Source organism: Pristiophorus japonicus, chromosome 1, assembly GCF_044704955.1.
Source record: "Pristiophorus japonicus isolate sPriJap1 chromosome 1, sPriJap1.hap1, whole genome shotgun sequence".
In the NCBI taxonomy this organism is placed as follows: Eukaryota; Metazoa; Chordata; class Chondrichthyes; family Pristiophoridae; genus Pristiophorus; species Pristiophorus japonicus.
This window is the reverse complement of record NC_091977.1, coordinates 251,585,955-251,610,881: the sequence shown is the minus strand read 5'-3', so window position 1 is coordinate 251,610,881 and position 24,927 is coordinate 251,585,955. Positions and strand designations below refer to the sequence as shown.

Below are 24,927 nucleotides of genomic sequence, written 5' to 3'. Positions count from 1 at the left end.
AAAATCGCTAACAATTGCACAATGTGACACTCACCATGAGCAAGGACTCAGAAAATCTACCGTAAAAATCTAAAAACTGAATACAGAAGTTCACCCTCCTCTGCCCTTGCTTTGCTGGTATGTGTGTGCGCACACTGCTGCAGCCGCTGTCTCTCGTGGCTGCCGCTGACGTTGGGAACGGGGGCAGTGCCGGCACCAGGTTCCAGGCACAGAACGCAGCCTGGAGAGTGCGCTCCGGAACCCCGGAACTAGACAATCTCCTCCTTGAGGCCACCTGCAGCCACTCCCAGTGCAGCATTCGTCCCTCCGCGCTTACACTCCGGGGGAAGTACATGCATGCTGGCAATGTCCATCTTTTGTATACTTAACTGCCTTGTTACTGTTTGTAGCTGATTGTATTTATTCATTAAAGTGTTAACTTTAAAATGTAAACTCGCCCTATCAGAAACTTCGTTTATCCAGAATTGCCAAATCCCCGAGCGATCCGGATAATCGAGAGCTGCCTGTAGTTGAAGTCCCCCATTATTACTACTCTATAGTTCTTGTACCTCTCTGTAATTTCTCTGCAAATTTGCTCCACCATATCTTTCCCACTATTTGGTGGTCTATAGAATACGCCTAGTAGTGTAATAGCACATCTGTTATTTCTTATAATAGAACACCTCTACAGGTTGGGGCTAGAAAAAGAGCTGGAGCGGCATACCACTACAACTTCCAGTGCGAGCTGCTCAAAGTGTTCGAAGTGGGCGACTGGGTGATGTCATCAGGACCCAGGTCACTGTTTAGAGCGTGGGCAGGAGCATTGGTGGGGCCCTGGTAAAGCAGACAGGCTAATGGGACTCAAGGTAGACAAGTCCCCTGGTCCTGATGAAATGCATCCCAGGGTATTAAAAGAGATGGCGGAAGTTATCGCAGATGCATTCGTTATAATCTACCAAAATTCTCTGGACTCTGGGGAGGTACCAGTGGATTGGAAAGCAGCTAATGTAACGCCTCTGTTTAAAAAAGGGGGCAGACAAAAGGCAGGTAACTATAGGCCGGTTAGTTTAACATCTGTAGTGGGGAAAATGCTTGAAGCTATCATTAAGGAAGAAATAGTGGGACATCTAGATCGGAATAGTGCAATCAAGCAGACACAACATGGATTCATGAAGGGGAAATCATGTTTAACTAATTTACTGGAATTCTTTGAGGATATAACGAGCATGGTGGATAGAGGTGCACCGATGGATGTGGTGTATTTAGATTTCCAAAAGGCATTCGATAAGGTGCCACACAAAAGGTTACTGCAGAAGATAAAGGTACGCGGAGTCAGAGGAAATGTATTAGCATGGATAGAGAATTGGCTGGCTAACAGAAAGCAGAGAGTCAGGATAAATGGGTCCTTTTCGGGTTGGAAATCGGTGGTTAGTGGTGTGCCACAGGGATCGGTGCTGGGACCACAACTGTTTACAATATACATAGATGACCTGGAAGAGGGGACAGAGTATAGTGCAACAAAATTTGCAGATGACACAAAGATTAGTGGGAAAGCGGGTTGTGTAGAGGACACAGAGAGGCTGCAAAGAGATTTAGATAGGTTAAGCGAATGGGCTAAGGTTTGGCAGATGGAATACAATGTCGGAAAATGTGAGGTCATCCACCTTGGGAAAAAAAACAGTAAAAGGGAATATTATTTGAATGGGGAGAAATTACAACATGCTGCGGTGCAGAGGCACCTGGAGGTCCTTGTGCATGAATTCCAAAATGTTAGTTTGCAGGTGCAGCAGGTAATCAGGAAGGCGAATGGAATGTTGGCCTTCATTGCGAGAGGGATGGAGTACAAAAGCAGGGAGGTCCTTCTGCAACTGTATAGGGTATTGGTGAGGCCGCACCTGGAGTACTGCGTGCAGTTTTGGTCACCTTACTTAAGGAAGGATATACTAGCCTTGGAGGGGGTACAGAGACGATTCACTAGGCTGATTCCGGAGATGAGGGGGTTACCTTATGATGATAGATTGAGTAGACTGGGTCTTTACTCTTTGGAGTTCAGAAGAATGAGGGGTGATCTTTTGGAAACATTTAAAATAATGAAAGGGATAGACAAGATAGAGGCAGAGAGGTTGTTTCCACTGGTTGGGGAGACTAGAACTAGGGGGCACAGCCTCAAAATACGGGGGAGCCAATTTAAAACCGAGTTGAGAAGGAATTTCTTCTCCCAGAGGGTTGTGAATCTGTGGAATTCTCTGCCCAAGGAAGCAGTTGAGGCTAGCTCATTGAATGTATTCAAGTCACAGATAGATAGATTTTTAACCAATAAGGGAATTAAGGGTTATGGGGAGCGGGCGGGTAAGTGGAACTGAGTCCACGGCCAGATCAGCCATGATCTTTTTGAATGGCAGAGCAGGCTCGAGGGGCTAGATGGCCTACTCCTGTTCCTAATTCTTATGTTCTTATGTTCTTATGAAGGACGTGGCGGAGGTGCGGCTAGTGATCGAGGAGGAGAAGTGATGAGGGATCATGGCTGAGATTTGGTGGGTGATCGTGGCTGAGGTCCGGCGAATGTTTCGTGCGGAGGTGCGACGGAAGATCATGGCGGAGGTGCGGCGAGTGTTTCGTGGCGGAGGAGCGACAAGAGATCGTGGCAGAGGTGCGGCAAATGAGGTTACGGGTCCCAGAAAAGCTGAGGGCTCAGGGGCAGCACGGGCCAGCCCACACTGCCATTTGTGAGCTTACTAGGTCCGTGCAGCAGAGCAGGTCTCCAGTCGTCCTGGTTAACCCTTGCCACTGGATTAAAGACCTAGCTCTGTCAAGCCCATGTGGTGGCTGATGTGCAACGGTCACCACACGTTAAAAAAATCCACGCACAGGCATCTTCCACCCCTTCAATTGGAGTTCAGGACTGGAACATCGGGTCCTTCATTGAAACATCTGTGAACTCATGTGGAAGCAAGTCATCCTCGTTCGAGGGACCGCTTATGATGATGATGATTATTTCTTAACTCTAGACATATAGGGGCCGAATTTGGACAAGGCCCCCGCCCGCCCAAATGCCGTTGATGGCTGCTGAGGTACGAGATGGTATTTTCGGCGGGGTTTTCATCGCCGAGGTCCCTCGAAGGTCGGCATGTGGCAAATCAACGACGTACGCCGCCAATCTGGGCGGCAGCGAGTGGGAGGTCTAATTCTCGCCCAAGTGCCGCCGAGAATGGAGTCCGGCCCAAGGAGGGTCAAGGATGTAAAAATAAAAATGATCACCGACCAAAATAAAAGCATCTGAGGACCTTCAGGGGACCCCATCCAGGTAAGTATCCGCAAAGAAATAATTTAAAACATTCCACTTACCTTTTTTACAGGATCTTGACACCATTCAGGATAGACCAGCTTCCACGCAGCAATCCACCGCCATCCTGCCGCCGACATCTCGGCGGGCGGGAGGTCACTTACACGCATCGGCCGTCCGCTGGCATTGGCGGGCGCGTCCCGGCAGCTCTCCCCTCCCGCGCGCTCCAGGCTATGTCGAAAGTGGCACTGGGTGGATGTTTCAGAGGAATGTCAGCGGCAGTCAGCAGTAGGTTCATCAAAATCGGCCCCATAGATTCTGTCGTTGACCAGGACATCCTCCCTCTCCAGCACTGTAACATTCTCCTTAATCAATACTGTCACACCACCTCCTATTTTTCCTTCCCTATCTTTCCAGAACCAGGAATATTTAATATCCAATCCTTCCCTTTTTTGAGCCAGGTCTCAGTTATTGCCACAACACCATATTCCCATGTGGCTATTTGTGCCTGCAGTGACTTACCTTGTTTACTATGCCTCGTGCGTTCACATACATACACTGTAAATCCATCTTAGACCAGCCTGTATTCTCTCTTAGTTGGACAACGCTTAATACCTTACTATTTCTTACTTTAGTGTTCACTGCCTCTCCCAATTATTTGAGCACTTTATTTCCCCTGCTGGTGTAATTAATCCCTATAACTGAACTGGAGTTTAATTTTCTGGATATCATAGGATCATAGAATGGTTACGGCACAGAAGGAGGCTTTTCGGCCCGTCGAGCCTGTGCTGGCTCTCTGCAATAACACCTCAGCTAGTCCCACTCCCCCACCCTTTCCCCGTAGTCCTGCAAATCTTTTCCTTCAGGAACTTATCCAATTCCTTTTATGAAAGCCACGATTGAATCTGCCTCCACCACCCTTTCAGGCAGTGCATTCCAGATCCTAATCACTCGCTGTGTAAAAAATATTTACCTCGTGTCGCCTTTGGTTCTTTTGCCTATCACCTTAAATCTGTGTCCTCTGGTTCTCGGCCCTTCCACCAATGAAAACAGTTTCTATCTACTCTGTCCAGACCCCTCACAATTTTGAACACCTCTATTAATCTCCTCTCAACCTTCTCTGCTCTAACGACCCCAGCTTCTCCAGTCAATCCATGTAACTAAAGACCCTCATCCCAGGGAGCAGTCTTGTAAATCTTTTCTGCACCCTCTGTCAAACAACTGTCAAATAAATGAGCTTTGTTTGCTACATGCAGTGAGTCGATTCCTTGAGTTCTCCAAGAGGAGACTAATTGATGTCCTGTTACCGACTGTTCCATTTTTGAGCCTTTTCTCCTTTGTTAAAGGGAGACTTGTATTTATAAAGTAGTACCATTTACCACTTCAGGATGTTCCAAAGTGCTTTACAGCAAATGAAGTACCTTTTAAGTGCAGTCAATGCTGTAATGTAGGAAATGCAGCAACCGATTTGTAGACAGCAGGCTTCCACAGACTGCAATGTGATAATTACCAGATAATCTGTTTCAGTGATGTTAGTTGAGGGATAAATGTTCACCAGGACACTGGGGTGAAGTCCTCTTTCTTTGAATTAACGTCATGGGATCTTTTTCGGCCATATGAGAGGTCTGATGGGGCCTCGGTTGAAAGTCTCATGTGAAAGACGGCACCTCTGACAGTGCAGCACTCCCTCTGTACTGCATTGGAATGTCGGCCTAGATTTTATACTCAAGGCTCTGGAGGTGGAGTTGAACCCACAACCTACTGACTCAGAGACAAGAGTGAGCCACAACTAACACCTCATTACTCTGGATTATTTCAGTTCTCTTACCATCAGTTACTCTCATGTACAAGTCCGAGCTCCCCATACTTTCCAGAGCGCTTCTCCAAGCCTTGGGATCCTGGGAAGGTATTGGTAACATGCCCGTGTACCTGCCCTGGGAGTGTTTGATGGGACAGTGCAAAGGGAGCTTTACTCTGTATCTAACCTGTGTTGTACCTGCCCTGGGAATGTTTGATGGGACAGTGTAGAAGGTGCTTTACTGTGTATGTAACTCTTGCTGTACCTGCCCTGCAAGTGTTTGATGGGACAGTGTAGAGGGAGCTTTACACTGTGCCTAACCCGTGCTGTACCTGTCCTGGCAGTGTATGATGGGACAGTTAGAGGGAGCTTTACTTTGTATCTAACCCATAATGTACCTGTCCTGACAGTGTATGATGGGACAGTTAGAGGGAGCTTTACTTTGTATCTAACTCATACTGTACCTGTCCTGACAATGTATGATGGGACAGTTAGAGGAAGCTTTACTTTGTATCTAACCCGTGCTGTACCAGCCCTGGGAATGTTTGATGGGACAGCGTAGAGGGTGCTTTACTGTATATGTAACTCTTACTGTACCTGCCCTGGAAGTGTCTGATGGAACAGTGTGAAGGGAGCTTTATTCTGTATTTAACCCATACTGTACCTGTCCTGGCAGTGTATGATGGGACAGTTGGAGGGAGCTTTACTTTGTATCTAACCTGTGCTGCACCAGCCCTGGGAGTATTTGATGGGACAGTGTAGAGGAAGCTTTACTCTGCATCTAAAAGTTTGTCAACATCGCCTGTCCACAACGACATGCAGGCCGGGATTCTTACCAACAGATCTATTACAGACCCAATCCATATCCGGACCGGGGTCAAACAGGGCTGCTCCAACCCTCTTCTCAATCTTCTTCGCTGCCATGCTCACAGTCAACAAGCTCCCCGCTGGAGTGGAACTCACCATTGGGAAGCTGTTTAATCTACGCCACCTCTAGGCCAGGTCCAAGATCACCCCAACCCCTTGTCGTTGAGCTACACTACGTGGATGATGCCTGCATCTGCGTACATTCTGAGGCTGAACTCCAGGATATAGTCGATGCATTTATTGAGACATATGAAAGCATGGGCCTTATGCTAAACATCCGTAAGACAAAGGTCCTCAACGAGCCTGTCCTCGCCGCACAGCACTGCCCCCCAGTCATCAAGATCCACGGCGTGGACCATTTCCCATACCTCGGGAGCCTTTTGTCAACAAAAGCAGACAGTGATGCGGAGATTCAACACCGCCTTCAGTGCGCCAGTGCAGCCTTCGGCCACCTGAGGAAAAGAGTGTTCGAAGACCAGCCCCTCAAATCTACCACCAAGCTCATGGTCTACAGGGCTGTAGTAATACCGCCCTCCTATATGACTCAGAGGCATGGACCATGTATAGTATACCTCAAGTCGCTGGAGATATATCACCAACGATGTCTCCACAAGATCCTGCAAATCCCCTGGGAGGACAGGTGCACCAACATCAGTGTCCTCGTCCAGGCTAACATCCCCAGCATTGAAGCGCTGACCACACTCGATCAGCTTCGCTGGGCAGGCCACATAGTTCGCATGCCAGACACGAGACTCCCAAAGCAAGTGCTCTATGCGGAGCTCCTTCACGGCAAACGAGCCAAAGGTGGGCAGCTGAAATGTTACAAGGTCACCCTAAAAGCCTCCTTGATAAAGTGCGACATCACCACAGACACCTGGGAGTCCCTGGCCAAAGACCGCCCTAAGTGGAGGAAGTGCATCCAGGAGGGCATTGAGCACTTCGAGTCTCAACGCCGAACGTGTGCAGAGGTCAAGCGCAGGCAGTGGAAGGAGAGTGCGGCAAACCAATCCCACACACCCCTTCCGTCAACGACTGTCTGTCCCATTTGTGACAAAGTCTGTGGCTCTCGTATTGGACTGTTCAGCCACCAAAGAACTCACTTCAGGAGTGGAAGCAAGTCTTCCTCGATTCCGAGGGACTGCCTATGATGTATCTAACACATGCTTTACTGGACCGGAGAGTGTTTGATGCTGACACTAGTTACTCTCATCGATGAACACATTTTATAATCGAAAGATGATGTAAGATAAACCCATCAGCTTCTCCCCTGGATACAGATCCTGAATAACAGTTAGTGTTCAAATATTTTAAACGTCCACACCCCCCACCCCACACATCTCTTATCCTTCTTTGTTGTAAAGAAAACAGCCCCAGTTTCTTTCTCCTCATAACTGAAGTGTCTTGTCCCTGGTATCATCTCAGTGCATCGCTTCTGCAAATACTCCACAGCCTTGACATATGTCCCAGAGTAAAATGCCCCAAAACTTGACACAATATTCGTAACGCAACCCAAGCAATGATTTATGCTCATCACCCGATTTATCAAACTTAGTGTTATGTATTTAACCCCTTGTAACCTGCATCACACTGTCCACCAGAGGGCCCACCTGTTGGAGTCCCAAGGGATCCCAGCATCCCTTGGGAGCACTGTATATAAGCAGGCCACCCACGAGGTACCTGCACTCTGGAACCTTAATAAAGGAGCTAAGGTCACACTTGCTCATTACACACAGTACTCAGTCTGACCATCTATTATGAGTGTAACAATTGGCGACGAGGTAACGAACAACTGCGCGAAAATGCAAAGAACAGTCGGCATCCTGAAGAAGTTCTCAGAGGGGGACGATTGGGAGGCCTTCATGGAGAGACTCGACCAATACCTCATGGCCAATGAGCTGGAAGGGGATGAGAATGCGACCAAACGAAGGGCGATCCTCCTAACTGTCTGTGGGGCAACAACCTATGGCCTCATGAAGAATCTCCTGGCTCCGGCAAAACCAACAGAGAAATCCTACGAAGAACTGTGTACGCTGGTCCGGGAGCACCTAAATCCTAAGGAAAGCGTTTTGATGACGAGATATCGGTTCTACACGTGTCAACGATCGGAGGGCCAGGAAGTGGTGAGCTACGTCGCCGAACTAAGGCACCTTGCAGGACATTGTGAATTTGAGGGATTCCTAGAACAAATGCTCAGAGACTTTTTTGTATTGGGCATCAGACACGAGACAATCCTTCGCAAACTGTTGACTGTAGAAACTCCGAATCAAAGTAAAGCCATAACGATAGCCCTGGCATTTATGTCCACCAGAGACAACACCAAGCAGATTTCGCAAAACGAAGAAGTTTCAGCCAGTACCGTGCATAAAGTAACGTTGGTTTTGAGCAGAAATGTACAGGGCAGAACGTACACGCCAGCTGCTGTGGCCCGACCTCAATTGACCCAGAGTCCGCCATCATCTGTTAATGCGAGGCAGTTAACACCCTGTTGGTGCTGCGGGGATGATCACCGGCCCCATCAATGCCGCTATGCGAGCAATGGTTGTAGAACAATGAGACACCTCCAACGAATGTGCAGGTGAGCTGCAACCCCTGCAAACCACCACATTGCAGAGGAAGATCGATCCACAGAGGATCAGACAGCATTGGAACTCATACTGAAGAGGCAGAGGTGTACAGGGTACACACATTCACTATGAAGTGTCCACCAATAATGTTGAAAGTTGAACTGAACGGTATTCCAGTGTCTATGGAGCTGGACACGGGGGCGAGTCAGTCCATAATGAGTAAAACGGCCTTCGACAGGCTGTGGGGGAAGAAGGCACACAGGCCCAAGCTCAGCCCCATTCACACCAAACTAAGGACTTACACCAAGGAACTAATCCCTGTAATTGGCAGTGCTGAAGTCAAAGTCTCCAACGATGGAGCAGTACACAAACTCCCGCTGTGGATTGTGCCAGGGGATGGCCCCACGCTGTTTGGCAGAAGATGGCTGGGGAAAATCCACTGGAACTGGGACGACATCCGAGCACTTTTGTCCGTCGACGACACCGCATATACCCAGGTTCTAAGCAAGTTCCCTTTGTTATTCGAGCCAGGCATTGGAAGCTTTTCGGGGGCGAAAGTGCAGATCCATTTAGTTCCCGTGACCCATCCACCTCAAGGTACCATACATGATGCGTGAAAAACTGGAAATCGAGCTGGACAGGCTACAACATGAAGGCATCATCGCGCCGGTGGAATTCAACAATTGGGCCAGTCAATTGTCCCGGTATTCAAGGAGGACGGTATGGTTAGAATTTGTGGGGACTATAAAGTAACGATTAACCGTTTTTCGCTACAGGACCAGTACCCGCTACCCAAGGCAGACGACCTATTTGCGACCCTGGCTGGAGGGAAGACATTCACCAAGCTGGACCTGACCTCGGCCTACATGACGCAGGAGCTAGAGGAGTCTTTGAAAGGCTTCACCTGCATCAACACGCACAAAGGTCTGTTTATCTACAACCGGTGCCCATTCGGGATGCGGTCGGCCGTAGCAATCTTTCAGTTGAACATGGAGAGCCTGCTCAAGTTGGTTCCTAGCACAGTGCTCTTCCAGGATGACATATTGGTTACAGGTCGGAACACCATGGAGCACTTGAAGAATCTGGAGGAGGATCTTAGTCGGTTGGATCACGTGGGGCTCAGGTTGAAACGCTCGAAGTGTGTTTTCCTGGCAGAGGATGTCGAATTCTTAGGAAGGAGAATCGCAGCAGACAGTATCAGACCCACCGACGCCAAAACGGAGGCCATCAAGAATGCGCCGAGACCACAGAACGTGACGGAGATGCAGTCGTTCCTGAGACTCCTTAACAACTTCGGTAATTTTCTACCTGGGTTAAGCACCCTGCTAGAACCCCTACATGCGCTGCTGCACAAGGGAGACGACTGGGTGTGGTGGAACTCACAAGCAGCTGCCTTTAAGAAAGCCAGAAATTTATTGTGTTCTAACAAATTGCTTTTCCTGTATAACCCATGTAAACGATTGGTGTTAGCTTGTGATGCGTCATCATACGGGATCAGGTGTGTATTACAACAGGCTAATGAATCGGGAATTTTGTAACCAGTTGCCTATGGATCCAGGAGTTTGTCCAAGGCCAAAAGGGCCTGCAGCATGGTTGAAAAAGAGGCTCTGGCGTGCGTGTACGGGGTAGAAAAAATGCACCAGTGGTTATTTGGCCTCAAGTTCGAGCTTGAAACTGACCACAAGCCGTTCATATCGCTATTCTTGGAGAGCAAAGAGATTAATACCAATGCCTCTGCCCGCATCCAACGATGGGTGCTCACGCTGTGAGCATACAACTATGTAATCCGCCACAGACCGGGTACAGAGAACTGCGCAGATGCTCTCAGTCGGCTACCATTGCCCACCACCGGGTTGGAAATGGCACAGCCAGCGGACTTGCTCATGGTCATGGAGGCATTTGAAAACGAGAAATCCCCCATTACGGCCCGCCAGATCAGGACTTGGACCAGCCAGGATCCTTTACTGTCCTTGGTAAAAAACTGTGTCCTCCATGGGAGCTGGTCCAGTGTCCCAGTGGAGATGCAGGAAGCGATTAAGCCGTTCCACAGACGCAAAGGTGAGCTGTCCCTGCAGACGGACTGTCTTTTGTGGGGCAATCGCGTGGTCTTGCCCAAGAAAGACAGAGACACATTTATTTGCAAACTGCACAACACCCACCCAGGCATCGTAATGATGAGAGCCATCGGCAGATCTCACGTGTGGTGGCCTGGCATCGACTCAGATTTAGAGTCATGCATGCGCCAGTGCAACACTTGCTCTCAGTTGAGCAATGCACCCAGAGAGGCACCGCTAAGTATGTGGTTGTGGCCCTCCAAACCATGGTCGAGGATCCATGTAGACCTTGCGGGCCCATTCCTGGGCAAAATGTTTTTGGTTGTCGTGGATGTTTACTCAAAATTAACTGAATGTGCAATAATGTCAGTAAGCACATCCATGGCAACCATTGAAAGCCTACGAGCCATGTTTGCCACGCACGGCTTGCCTGATGTCCTAGTCAGCGACAATGGGCCATGCTTCACCAGTGCTGAATTCAGAGAATTCATGACCCGCAACGGGATCAAAAATGTCACATGTACCCCGTTGAAACCCGCATCCAATGGCTAGGCAGCACGGGCAGTTCAGACCATCAAGCAAAGCTTGAAACATGTGTCGGAAGGATCCCTGCAGACCCGGTCGTCCCGAGTACTGCTCAGCTACCTCACCAGACCCCACTCACTCACCGGGATTCCCCCAGCTGAGCTACTCATGAAGAGGGCACTTAAAACAAGGCTCTCTCTTGTCCACCCTGATCTACATGATCATGGAGGACAAGTGGCATCAACAAAGTGTGTATCATGACCGCGCAAATTTGTCACGCGATATTGAGATCAATGATCCTGTGTTTGTGCTCAATTATGGACAAGGTCCCAAATGGCTCACTGGCACGGTCACAGCCAAAGAGGGGAGTAGGGTATTTCAGGTCAAAGTGACCAATGGACAAACGCACAGAAAACATTTGGACCAAATCAAATTGCGGTTCACCAACAGCTACGAACAACCTGAAGAGGACACCACCAACTTTGATCTTCCAACACACACACAAGTGGCAACTGACATCTTAGTTGACCATGAAACCGAACTCATCATCCGCAGCTGCCCGGCAAGGCCAGCTGCCCAACAGCCCAGTGAAGAACTGACCAACCCATCCAAACCAGCATTTGTACCGAGACGATCGACAAGGGAGCGCAAAGCCCCAGGTTGTTTCACCTTGTAAATAAGTGTACTGTTGACTTCACGGGGGAGTGATGTTATGTATTTAACCCCTTGTAACCTGCATCAAACCTATCCACCAGAATGCCTACCTGTTGGAGTCCCAAGGGATCCCAGCATCCCTTGGGAGCACAGTATATAAGCAGGCCACCCACGAGGAACTGCACTCTGGAACCTTAATAAAGGAGCTAAGGTCACACTTGCTCATTACACACAGTACTCAGTCTCACCATTTATTATGAGTGTAACGCGAAGGTTAATAGTTTTTTAAACAACTTGATCAACTCGTTCTCCCACTTTTAAAGATTTGTGTACATGAACCCTTGAAGGGTTTAGAGATATTAACATAACATGGCTAAAATACATTGCCATCAAATGTCTGATATATTGGGGCAGAAATTCCTCTGGGGGTCTTCTCCTCGTTGGAGATTTTTTATGAATTTACCTGGTGGTCTAGGAGTCGCCCTGATTTCCGATAGGGAGGCCTTCTCCTCCCACACTGTGAAACGCGCTCCCGCCCAGAGGGTTCCGACGCAGAAGATGCAGTCATGTGTGACTGCTCAGCCAATCAGGTAAGTATATCACAGGTTCCCATTAATAGCACTGAGACTTGCGTATCTATGAGTTCTCAGTGCTATTAATGGGAACAAAACCAATCACACAAAATAATAAAAAATAAAAAACATACCACACATATTTCAAATTAATTGAAATTAAAGTTATTATATCTTATAAAAATAAAATATTTTCCCGATTTTTAAAAAAGTTTTTTTTAATTATGGTTAAAAATAAACTTACCGTAGTGGGGAGAGTTTTTAATCAATAAACTATGTATTTATAATTTATTTTACAATTGTGTTTGTGTGTTTTAAAACACTTGCACCTGTAAAAGTAGGCCATGCACCTGCTTTTTCAGCACAAGATTTTTAAGGACATTTGCTGGGCAAGATATGGGAAAATAGCCCAATCTTGCCCGTACAAATGTCCTCGCTCCCGATCTGTCATCGTTGCTCCCGATCTGGCTACAATCTGTCAAGCTCCAGCTTGACAGATCAGAAGAGCTGGTTTTTAGTGCATGCGCATTGCGCGCTGAAAACCGGCTTTTCCAATGCCTTCCTGGGTGCGTAGAAACTTCATACGGGCCCGGGACGTCGCAATTTCCAAGCCAATGTGTATTATGGGAAAGAGAAGTTTAGTCTGAGTTAGAAACTAAAACAGGCGCTTCACTGCAGACAGGTCGTCATGGCAACACTGATAAGGCATTCCATTCGCTGAATCAACTGGTTGGAATCTGTAATCAGATCAGGGGAAAGAATAGAGTTTATCTGTTATTAACCACATTATAAACTTAAACCAGAGTGAGTAATAGAATAGGTTAGATTATAATGTGTGATGTTTATATCTATAATTGTGAAACTATCAGAAGTATCATAATTAACAGTAGGCAGGGTAGTTTACATAGAAACATAGAAACATAGAAAATAGGTGCAGGAGTAGGCCATTCGGCACTACCATTCAATAAGATCATGGCCGATCATTCACCTCAGTGCCCCTTTCCTGCTTTCTCTCCATACCCCTTGATCCCTTTAGCTGTAAGGGCCATATCTAACTCCCTCTTGAGTATATCTAATGAACTGGCAACAACAAGGTAGTTTAGTGATATTGAGAAAAATTACTGAAGAAAAGTAACTGCTGGGAACCAGGGAAAGTGTCCTTGTAAATCACAGATTGGAGAAGTTCCAGCTGTCTTTTCCTCGCTTCCTGCCAAAACCCAGCAGAGAAAACAAAGAGGAGTCCGGTGCCAGAGCTGGATCACTGAAGGGTATAAAAGTGAGGGGGAGACTGATGTAAGGGGGCAGTCGGGACTGGAGACACCGGAGATCAAGCTCAGGGCACCTGAGGTTCCATCCAGTGGGCTGACCTCGTGTCAGTTGCTGTGGACACGCGGGACTTGCATGTTTACTCTGATTGATGGGTCAATACAAGGTACGGTAGAGGACAGAGAATCTACTCATTCTCTATCTTCTTGTATTTCTTAAGATATTAAAGTTGCTGATTGTTGGAGGGCGTTTCCTAAGGCAATGGCACCTGCAAGGTACGTATAACGTGGCTTACCAGAGATTCCTCAAAACATATGGGGAACTTAGCTAGCCGACTTGACCACATTCCTAGTTAACTGACATAACTGCATTTCCTCACACAGGAACACACAAAAAGACATGTTCAGCAGATGTCTCTAATCAACAACATCCAGACCACCAGACAAGATGTCCTGGTAAAATGTTAAACAATGGTACTCCTGTAACAGTGTTAAGATAAGGAGGCTATGCACACACAGAACCCAAGGACATTAGATAAGGGGGGGGCTTGAAAAACATCACAAGACCATGAGTAACCCCCTAGCTGAACATGAAGTGATCACGCAGTCCCCTGCTACTTAGGGGCCAATTTCATTGGCCCAAATAAACCTATATGTAATCTATACTCGTTATGATTGGATTGTGTCCAGCCGAAATGGGCTGAGTAACTGTAGTAAACTGTTGTAAAACATATAAATATCAATGAATTTATTTGTTCGGCGGAGAGGAGTGCCTGGAGTTACCTAGAGGCTTTCTCCCCGCCGGCGTAAATAAAACTGTTTTGACGTTTGGAACCGACCCAAGTGACAAGTGATTCTTTCAGGATTCATTCGCGCTAACAGTGGCATAGTCGGCAGGATATTTCGGAGGTCGCTTGATACCCGTGGAAACACCGGGTGAGTATATTCAAACTAATCCCGGGGCCGGGTGGTGCCTAGTGACTGACGAATATCAAACCTGTGAATAGGGTCGGACAAACAGGCAAAACGGTGGTAGATAGTTCGTTAAGGAGACATAGAGTGCTATCGGGAATTGCTTAAAGTATTTAAGAATTGTATCATAAGCCTGGTATAAAAAAGACATCGTGACAGACTTGTGACCCAACAGCTAGCCAGGAGACGGTCTACTACAAGTTGCGCTAGACAGAAAGCGGACCTCGGAGAGTAGATTCCTAACGGTTCTAATCCTACCCAGGAATAGCCAATGAACAGACAAAACTCGAGTGGGGGCCAGAATGGTCCCTTACCCGCTACCTGGCGGAGAAACAGAAGAAAGTAATAGAAAAGATGATAAAATCAGACTGGAAACCCCACAAACCATCAGCTGACAAGCGGGAGTGGTGGAAGAATGAAAAGAAAGATAAGGAAGAAAAGGCCTGGGTTCTGATTCTTCGAGCCCATGTAAAATTAACAGAGAAAGTAAATCAATCATGTATTAATCTATCATCATGTATTAAATGTAACTTGCGTAATTACGTAATGCCATAAAAAAAAACTGATAGTGAAGAGCTTAAGTGACTTATGGATCCAAAAATAGAGCCGGCCAAACAATTAATAAACTTTGTTGAATGAAAAGAGACTTTTGTGAATGTCTGTCTTTAAATGAAAGTGCTTGTGTGATTTTTGACTGCGGAGTATTTGAGGTGGGAATTAATGAATTTTTCATGTGTCTGAAAGCATGTTTGAAAAAATGGTGGAGTTGTCTGTTTGTTTTAGCTCCACCCACTTTTTCAGAGTGAAAGTTTTTTTAACCCTTCGTAGTGTTGTCCTGTATGTGGGAAGTTTTAAGAAAGTGTGAATCTAGAATTGAATTACATTTTAAGTTAGAAACGCAGTTGCGGATTTATTCGGATGATAAGTTACGGAGCTAGGAAATGCACAAAGGATAGGTTTGTTGAGCAAAAGAGAAAAAAATACATGGTCCCGTTGTTTTTTTGTAAATTCGACATGCTCACTTTCTTGTCAAAAGAAAACATGCAATCATTGATTACATTGGGTTGAAAGACAATAAATTTAGTCTAGGAATGAGATAAAGAACAGAGAAGGGAAGTTGTAATGCCTTTTAAAAAAGCCTGTGTGGATCTCTCGAGGCTGCGGGCTGGGGAAGTATGCTCCCATTTTCATTTGTGTAAAACCTTGACGTGAAAGCTTCTAGCTCAGTAAAAAGAGTTTTAAATAAAAGATTGGCAGTACAATATTTGAATTGGGATTTTGAGATATTTCAGGTGATTCTCCTTGATAAACATTTTGGTTGTATTGGAAAATCTTGGGTTTGGAAACCTTTTTAATAAAAGTACACATACTGCGTCAGAAGCTGAAGCTTAAAAAGATCTAATTTATGAGATACTGTATCACAAAATTGAAGTTACAGAACAAAAGTTTAGAGTTTTTGATGTTTAGCTTCGAAAACAGAAGTTAGGCACATAATTATAAAACAAGTACTTTGCATTCTGTGATCTGTGAATCACTATAAGCATAAAGGAGCAGTCTGATCTTAAAAAAAACAGTATTATCACATTTGACATTTTGTAATTCAACAATAAATACAAATACTACAAAAGGGGAGCATAAATTAGGATGGGAACAGTGAAGAGTTAATTTTGTTGTGAAGGTTTCAAGTACCACTGGTTAAGAAAAAGTATAACAAAATGCGATACATTTAAAATAAAAGGTTAAATCTGAACTCTTAGAAAAAAAGAAATAAAACTAAAAGGTTTGGAAACAATCTAGAAATACCTTCAGGGATCATGTCAAATTCCTGGGCAAGTGGTGAGCTATCTGCGAAAGTGTAAAAGGGACTTTGGAAAAATTAAAATGTTAAAACGGCAGGCTTTAGCAGTTTAGAACAAAGGGCAATGTAATGACCTTGAAACTGGAACATTTGAGATAACGGAAAGCAGCTTTCAAAGCCTATGTGCTAGACTCTGTTCTAGTTATGGAAAAGACATTTGAGATAACGGAAAGCAGGATTTAAAGTAAATCCCAAAAAGGCACAAATTGGACAAGCTGTGATACAGTACCTGGTACACGAAATATCCCAAGGAACTAAGACCATGTCCAATGACAGGAAGGAGGCCATTAGGATTATGCCCCGACAAAAACAGTCTGAGGGGTGTGTAAGGTACTGGGGCTCTTTAATTATTGCAGGAATTTTGTACCTAACCGCGGCAATTGCAGAACCAATACAGCGGCTAGTGAAAGGGAGAAGACCATCCTTAGACACTTTAGAGTGGGGCCCCAAACAAAAAGCAGCATACGATAATCTGAAGGAAGCCCTAATGGCAGCTCCAGGGCTGGGACTCCCGAATATGGATCTCCCGTTCCATGTATATTGTGAGAACCAGGGAGGCTTCTATGGAACCGTGGTGACATAAATGCATGGGGATAGGATGAGACCCGTAGCTTACTATTCGACACAGCGATCACCAGTGGCAGCCGGTCTGTCCAGATGCGTGGCCGCACTGGATTGTGCCACTTGGGCAGTCAAAATTAGCCAGCCTGTCATACTGACAGGAGAAATCATACTGCACACAAAACACAGACTGGTGGAAATGCTAAATGGGAGGCAGTCCTATTATCACATGATTGACTTGGATCAAGGGACTCATTTCACGGGTCAAGTGATGAAAGCAGAAGTTTCATATCCCATATCAACCGTGAATTCAGGGATGGTAGAGAGAATGAATCGGACCCTTAAAACCACCTTGAGTGAGGCAATGAGGTTACGAGAAGGAATAGTGACAGGAGGAGCCGACTTAGGCCCCCACGAGAAATTATGTGAGGGAATTGAGTGAGCAGTTGAAAGGTATGAGACAGGAGGTCTGGGAAAGGCAGAAGGAGGAGGACGAAGGTGGTGTGATAAACTCCTTGGCTATAATCGCCAAGGCGGGCGCGAAGGTAATGGTTAAGGAGAACACAACAGGCTCAAATGCAAAACCGACGGCAGCTCAGACAGGAACATGAAGTGATAGAGATGGTACGACTATAAAGAATATGGATAACCTAACCCTTACCTCCGATTTCACAGAGTGACCTCGACATGCATGGATAAAAGATGAGTAGACCAGAACCTAACACCTGGTGACGACCAGGCTATCTGTTTAAAATTTGCAGATAAAACACTCACCGAGATGGGACTGCAGTGGCTACTTCGACTCTGGAGACTCATGATACTGGGAACCTTAAGGCCCACGCAAGCACTGGATTATACAGATGGACTACGAGAGATACAGCACACGCAGGAAAGACACAACTACATGAACGATGGGGTTTTGTTTAATTTAACTGAATGAATATGCATCCCAACAGCCAAAGACTGGAGCAAGGACAGAACTTATTTTAACGCATGGCTATATGATAATGTTAAGCATGAAATTATGCCTGTTCTGATCAATATCTCAGACATACGAATGCCGGAATAGTGTACGGAACAAGCAAGAAATATGTATAGTGTATTAAGTAAGGTTGTAATGTAGCAGGCTGCCGATGCCATGGGCACCAGTAGATTCCGAGGACAGGAGCAAGTTCATAGGACCAAGGGAGTAATAGTTAATGATGCTGCTACCGGTTTTAACACCGGAACCTCCATAGTAAACTCACTGGATAGACAAGGGCTAAACGAAAAGGTGGACAACTTAAAGGGACAACTCTGTCACGCTTATGGCTTATGGATGGTGGGACAGATATGACACAACCTTGATCAGATCCAAAGGGGGGAGTTGCCAGACTGGATAGACAGCCCACATCTGGCTCAGTTGGCCAAACTGAAGGGACTGATCAGAGTATATCCAGTGATCCCAAACTGCCCAATGGGCAAAGCTGCCGGAGCGGGAATAGTCCTGGTGATCCCTATAGTCACACAAGGCTCAGGGCCATTTCCCTTTTATCAACTGGAGAATATTGGGATCATACGGAAAAACACCTCCCTCTGTTACTATCTGACCGCAATCTCTGCTGTCCGCAGAGACAACACATTCTATGGGATCTCCCTAACGGGATGCAAGCAAAGGGGTGACATCACAGTGTGCCCTCACCCAGTGGGACAAGGAGAACTAGACAAGTGCGGGTTCAATCGAACCGATGGATGCGTATTAGAAATAGTACCTGCCCCCACACATTTTGGCAGAACAGGTTACGAAGGCAAAGGGAAGTACAGTGTCTCTACCACGGAACGCTCTTATCAGTACAATGGCCTACAGTGCCAGATCCCACAGCCAAACTTTTGCTTTACACCTCCAGGACCTGTCACAATAGGACAAGCCCGCATTATCCAGGTTAGGCGCTGAGGTACCGAAATCATTAACGTCACCGATCAGCTCCACGATCACCTGCAGGATTATGACGAGCCAGAGCAGACCCCGATCCCACATTTAGCCGAGGTATTGATGGAACTAAGACTCAGCGTGGGCCAGTCTGTCAAGCTCTACCACCAATTACAGACAAAGATTAAAATACTGGAAAAGGATACCGAATTAGAGTTACAAAACCAGAGTTGGTGGAGGAAGATCTGGAACTGGGGGATGAATGTAAACATCCACCCCTGGATTCGAATAATATCACACATACTGGTCGGGGTACAGCTGGTCTTGGCGCTAACAGGGGGTGTTATGGTCTGTCGATCCTGCAGGCATTATGCACGACAAAGGAGAATCAGAACCAGAGCTCAAGTAAACAAGGAGATCTGTCTATCAGAGGACAGGATAATTTGAACTATATCAATTTGATCTAAGCACCGGAACTCCTGAAACCACGTGACTGGCCAGCACATTGAGGCAGGGAGTACCGGGTGGTATGTAAAACAATAAATGGGGTAACAAATAATGTCGGTTAAAGGGACTAGGACTAGTCACTTACCAAAAGGGGGGATTGTTGAGGGCATTTCCTAAGGCAAAGGCACCTCCAAGGTACATATAAAATGGCTGCCAGAGATTCCACAAAGCATTAGGGGAACTTAGCTAGCCACTTGACCACATTCCTAGTTAACTGACTTAACTGCATTTCCTCACACAGGAATATACAAAAAGGCATGTTCAGCAGATGTCTCTAATCAACAACATCCAGACCCCCAGACAAGGTGTCCTGGTAAAATGCTAAACAATGGTACTCCTGTAATAGTATTAAGATAAGGAGGCTATGCGCACACAGAACCCAAGGACATTAGATAAGGGGGGGAGGGGGGACTTGGAAAACATCACGAGACCATGAGTAACCCCCTAGCTGAACATGAAGTGTTTACGCAGTCCCCTGCTACTTAGGGGCCAATTCCATTGGCCCAAATAAACCTATATGTAATCTATACTCATTATGATTGGATTGTGTCCAGCCGAAATGGGCTGAGTAATTGTAGTAAACAGTTGTAAAACATATAAATATCAATGAATTTCTTTGTTCAACAGAGAGGAGTGCCTGGAGTTACCCAGAGGCTTTCTCCCCGCCGGCGTAAATAAAACCGTTTTGATGTTTGGAACCGACCAGAGTGACGAGTGATTCTTCCAGGATTCATTCGCGCTGTAAGGGGAGCTTGGGGTGTGGGTTCGAATCCACACTCCCCTGGGGTTCTGTACGTGCGATTTATGAGGATGGGTGAATAATGAGGCACCAGACACAGTGGGTAAGAGTACAAAATGGCTAATGTTGTTTATTTAGAATAGTAACCACTAAGATAGAGGGCATAGGAAGAGGTCATAAATAGCAGTAATGGCACAATCTCACTCAACAACACGAAAAATCTCGCAACAGGGAAGGGGAAAATAAGAGGTTAAAACATTCCACTCACACACAACAACACCACCCACTTCCATCCTTCTTATAAATTCCTATCCTAAATTGAGTCTGTGAGGGGATTTGGTCTATACTCACAATCCTATCAACTCCGGGGTTCTGGGGGCACTTATTTCAGCTCGGGGTCCCTCTGGGGTGGGTTTTACATTGTTGGTCGGTTCGATTTTCCTCCTCGATGTTGCGTCGGTTTCTTCTCTTTGCCTCTCGGTTGGCTCTTAGCAAAAAGCTGCTGGAGTTAAGCACACCTTCCCCAGAGCGAGGGCCCTGTGAAAAGCTGACTCAACTCCCAAAAGCTGACTCCAACCTCTGGTTGGTTTCCTTGCTCAGCTCAGCTGTGGGAAGTCACTGCCACTGCCTGCTGGTTTTTAGTCTTGGTGGTTTCGTCTGCGGAACTGCTGCTTCTTCCTCTGGTGGAGCGGGAGAGAGAGCTCTCTCTCGATACAAGCTGCAAGCTCCAAGCTCTCCAACTTCCAAAACCTCCCCCCTCTCCAAAACTACCCCCGCCTTCCAAAACCTCCAACCTCTCCAGCTGCTTCCACACCCTGCTGCTTCTACACCCCCGGTGGTTCTGTAGGTCCTATAACCAATTTAGTTTTGGCCTTTTCGTGCTCAAACTCAGTTGGTGGTCCATTGTGTAAGTTTGGGCGGGGAGATAGCTTTGAATATTTAATCAGAAGATGTCACAGGTACCAGTAGGTATGAGGACAGGAGTATTGTTTCAGTTATCCACTTTGGTGGTAAAAACAGAGAGACAGACTATTATCTGAATGGTGACAGATTAGGAAAAGGGAAGGTGCAACGAGACCTGGGTGTCATGGTACATCAGTCATTGAAGGTTAGCATGCAGGTACAGCAGGCGGTTAAGAAAGCAAATGGCATGTTGGCCTTCATAGCGAGGGGATTTGAATACAGAGGCAGGGAGGTGTTGCTACAGTTGTACAGGGCCTTGGTGAGGCCACACCTGGAGTATTGTGTACAGTTTTGGTCTCCTAACTTGAGGAAGGACATTCTTGCTATTGAGGGAGTGCAGCGAAGGTTCACCAGACTGATTCCCGGGATGGCGGGACTGACCTATCAAGAAAGATTGGATCAACTGGGCTTGTATTCACTGGAGTTCAGAAGAATGAGAGGGGACCTCATAGAAACGTTTAAAATTCTGACGGGTTTAGACAGGTTAGATGCAGAAAGAATGTTCCCAATGTTGGGGAAGTCCAGAACCAGGGGTCACAGTCTGAGGATAAGGGGTAAGCCATTTAGGACCGAGATGAGGAGAAACTTCTTCACCCAGAGAGTGGTTAACCTGTGGAATTCTCTACCACAGAAAGTAGTTGAGGCCAATTCACTAAATATATTCAAAAGGGAGTTAGATGAAGTCCTTACTACTCGGGAGATCAAGGGTTATGGAGAGAAAGCAGGAAGGGGGTACTGAAGTTTCATGTTCAGCCATGAACTCATTGAATGGCGGTGCAGGCTAGAAGGGCTGAATGGCCTGCTCCTGCACCTATTTTCTATGTTTCTATGTTTCTATGTTTCTAGTGCACATTAGTGCCTCAACGTCTGCTGGTCCATTGTCCACTGTCCATATTAATTAGGTAGATGATGGTCCACATTCATTAGGGGTGAGTCATATTTTCAAACTGGGTCGGGTAGACCCCATTGGTTGAGGATTTCCCCGCTTCAGGCTCGACTCGATCCCTGATTGGCCTGCCTGAATTCACTTTTCCCCCATTGGCCAGTGCCTCTGTCTCACTTGTGAGCCAGACTCCACAATGTCTGTATCCACCCACACGTTTCCCAGCCTGTCTGGTCTGAGGATTTTACTTGGCCAAAAATGTTCATTTAAAATGTATAGAACGATCCCATCTTAGTTTTCTTGTCCTTAGGGTGTTCCAATAAAATGCGGCCATGGATTTTCGAACCTTACACTCCCCCATTAAAACACTCTGTCTCAGGGTGTTTTCAAAATGTGAAGCAGAACCTTTTCCCTCTCAAAGAGCCAATCTTTCCAAAATCTTACCTAAACCCACGATAAAACATTAAAATGCACCAATGGTAATCATACATTTGGAATCAATATAATACTGAAAATGTAAAAATGCTTCTCAACCAATACCCTTCACCAAAATCATAATAGTACATAGTATCACACATCATAGTATTACAGATAGGGAGGTATGGACCTTTTACAAGGGACAGACTTTTCTTTACAGTGCAATACATTCGGCTCGTACAATCAGTCCCGTCATACTGCATAGATTTGCTAGCCCTCCCTTTTCGTTTGGCCTTTGACTTGGCCTCCCGCATAGCTTTCTCAATTTTTAAACGATGGCCCTTTCTCCTCAGCTGGCAGCGGATCGCCAACAAATCAGCTACGATGATCAGCTGTACCACTACCAGGGTGTGAGAGAGGATGTGGTCCCAGGCCGGGACCTCTACAACCAACCCCCAATCCCACCAGGGCCTTGAATTTAAGTCAGTTATCTGGGCTCCCAATTTTACTGTTTTTTTGTTGTAGGGTGAAATAATGTTTCTGGGATTTTTGTGCTGCTTTGAACAGATCTGTCAGGTGCTCCTGGTAAAAATGGAATGTGGTATCCGAAATGTGCGACATAATTGTCCATGCTCTTAATCATTGATGCCCCAGTGTTGAAACCGGTGAAAACATCATTCCAGATCCCTCTTCTGTGTCTTTTCGGTTTGACGTTGTCTTTGGGTTGTAGACAATACAGCAAAGTCTTATTCAAATAGCCAAAATCGAGCTCGTAGAATGTCCTGAACATTTCTCGAAGGAGAGCCTGGTAGAGGCATTCTGTCTCTTTTGGGCACCACTTAGGTGGGTGCATCTCGGTAAGGTTTAGGATGACGGAGGCCACGGCGTAGTGGACTCCCTGGTATAGCAGCTTGTCCGTGGGAACCAAAACCAAACCATTCTCTGGTCCCTGGGTAGTGGTAGGGCATCTGTCCGTGTCAGTTAGTTCTGTCGGGTCTGTGGGCAGGGGCTGTCTGGGGTGTGCGCTTAACTCGGTGACGTGGATGGAGCTGGGGTGGCTTACTATGCATGCGACCATGCTCCGGTCCCATTCCATCCCCTTCCCTTCATCCCGCCACTGTCGGGAGAACACTATGGAGATGCCTGCCGGGCATATCTTCTCCGATCCCCACATGCACACACACACTCCTAACTCCGCCTCCCACCATTTATCCCAACACACACTCACTCCCCTCTGGGTGCCCGTGATTGTCCGGTAGGTGCTGTTGTCCAGTCTCTCCCAATCTGCTGTCGGGTTTCCCATGTCCTTGCTCAGCTTCCTGAGCCACCACCACCTTCCCACCGGGATGTGCCCCTTACAGGTCAGGCGAACCCTCTTCCCAACCACTACCCTAACCCGGGATGCGGTCACCTCAATGCTGGGGCAAGAGACTGATGCTTCCCCATACGTGACCCCGGGGTGGCTGGAGTATCTAGTGGAATTGGACCCCAACCACCGTGGCCACCTTCCCCTGTGGGTATATATTGCGGTCCCCTCTACCCCTGGTGTCCCTTCTCCTGTGGTGACAATCAGTACCTGCCCCCCTGAGCATCCAAAAATAATGGCTTCTTCAGTCTCTCCCCGGTAGCCGATGCACATTCTGATGTAGGTGCACAGGAGCAGGATTTTCCTCATCTCTGGTTCCTCTTCTGAAAGACAAAACCTTATTTGGTTCAAAACCCTGAGTCCCCTGGCTCATCCCTCCCCCATTTTCCATTCTGTCTACACCTTACAGTACCCCTGCACGGATTTAAACGGTGTGTGCCTATCAGTCTGACTGCAAACTGCAATTTTACTGTGGAAGTCAAGGGGTTTCAACTAATAAATACTTGAAACAACAAACAAACTTTACACAAAAGAGGAAGTGAAAAAAAAACGTCCAGGCTCCCTATCCTATTGGCTCAAAAGCCTCACTGTTATATTCCCGATATTGCAGAGGCCACCTGAGCCCCACTACACTAGAGAAAACTTTATATATATCTGTACACACCTACTGCTCTCCTTTTTAACCTGCTTGCCACCCTTCCCGGGTGGCTGTGCTAATCCCTGGGACGCTCCTTGATTTTCCTTTTATGCGGGGGAATGTAGAGGGGAGACCACCTCTCCTTGGTCTCTTGGGCCGGACCGACCTCCGCGGCCCCTCTGTCTCCCCTGCCAAGGTGTCCCCCGAGCTTCGGGTGGTGCTTACTGGGATGGTACAGCTCCTCACCCCCTCCAGGGATGGCTCACTGCCCTCGGGAGCAACGAAAATTCCCCCGGCAGGCTCCTCACTGCTGGGGACTCCCATATCCTCTGGGGGCTTTGGGTTGTATAAGGGTTCCATCCAAAACCACTCGCAGCTAATACTCTCACAGCGTTTCCTCAGTTCTTCTAGGGACCACTCACTACTGGAACAATCCGCCACCCTCTCTCCTGCAGGCTCTGGACTGTCTGCACCAAAAGCTAGGTTATCCCCAACAGGCTCCTCACTGTCGGTGGCCCCTTCCTCCAGTACAATCCCTTCCCTATCAGGAGACT

General features: G+C 46.8%; 1 pseudogene; it reads left to right on the top strand.

Moving 5' to 3' along the window:
• The first annotated feature begins 17,407 nt into the window (after positions 1–17,407).
• LOC139262698 (zinc finger protein 436-like) overlaps positions 17,408–24,927 on the top strand; it is a 36,391-nt pseudogene continuing 28,871 nt past the window's right edge.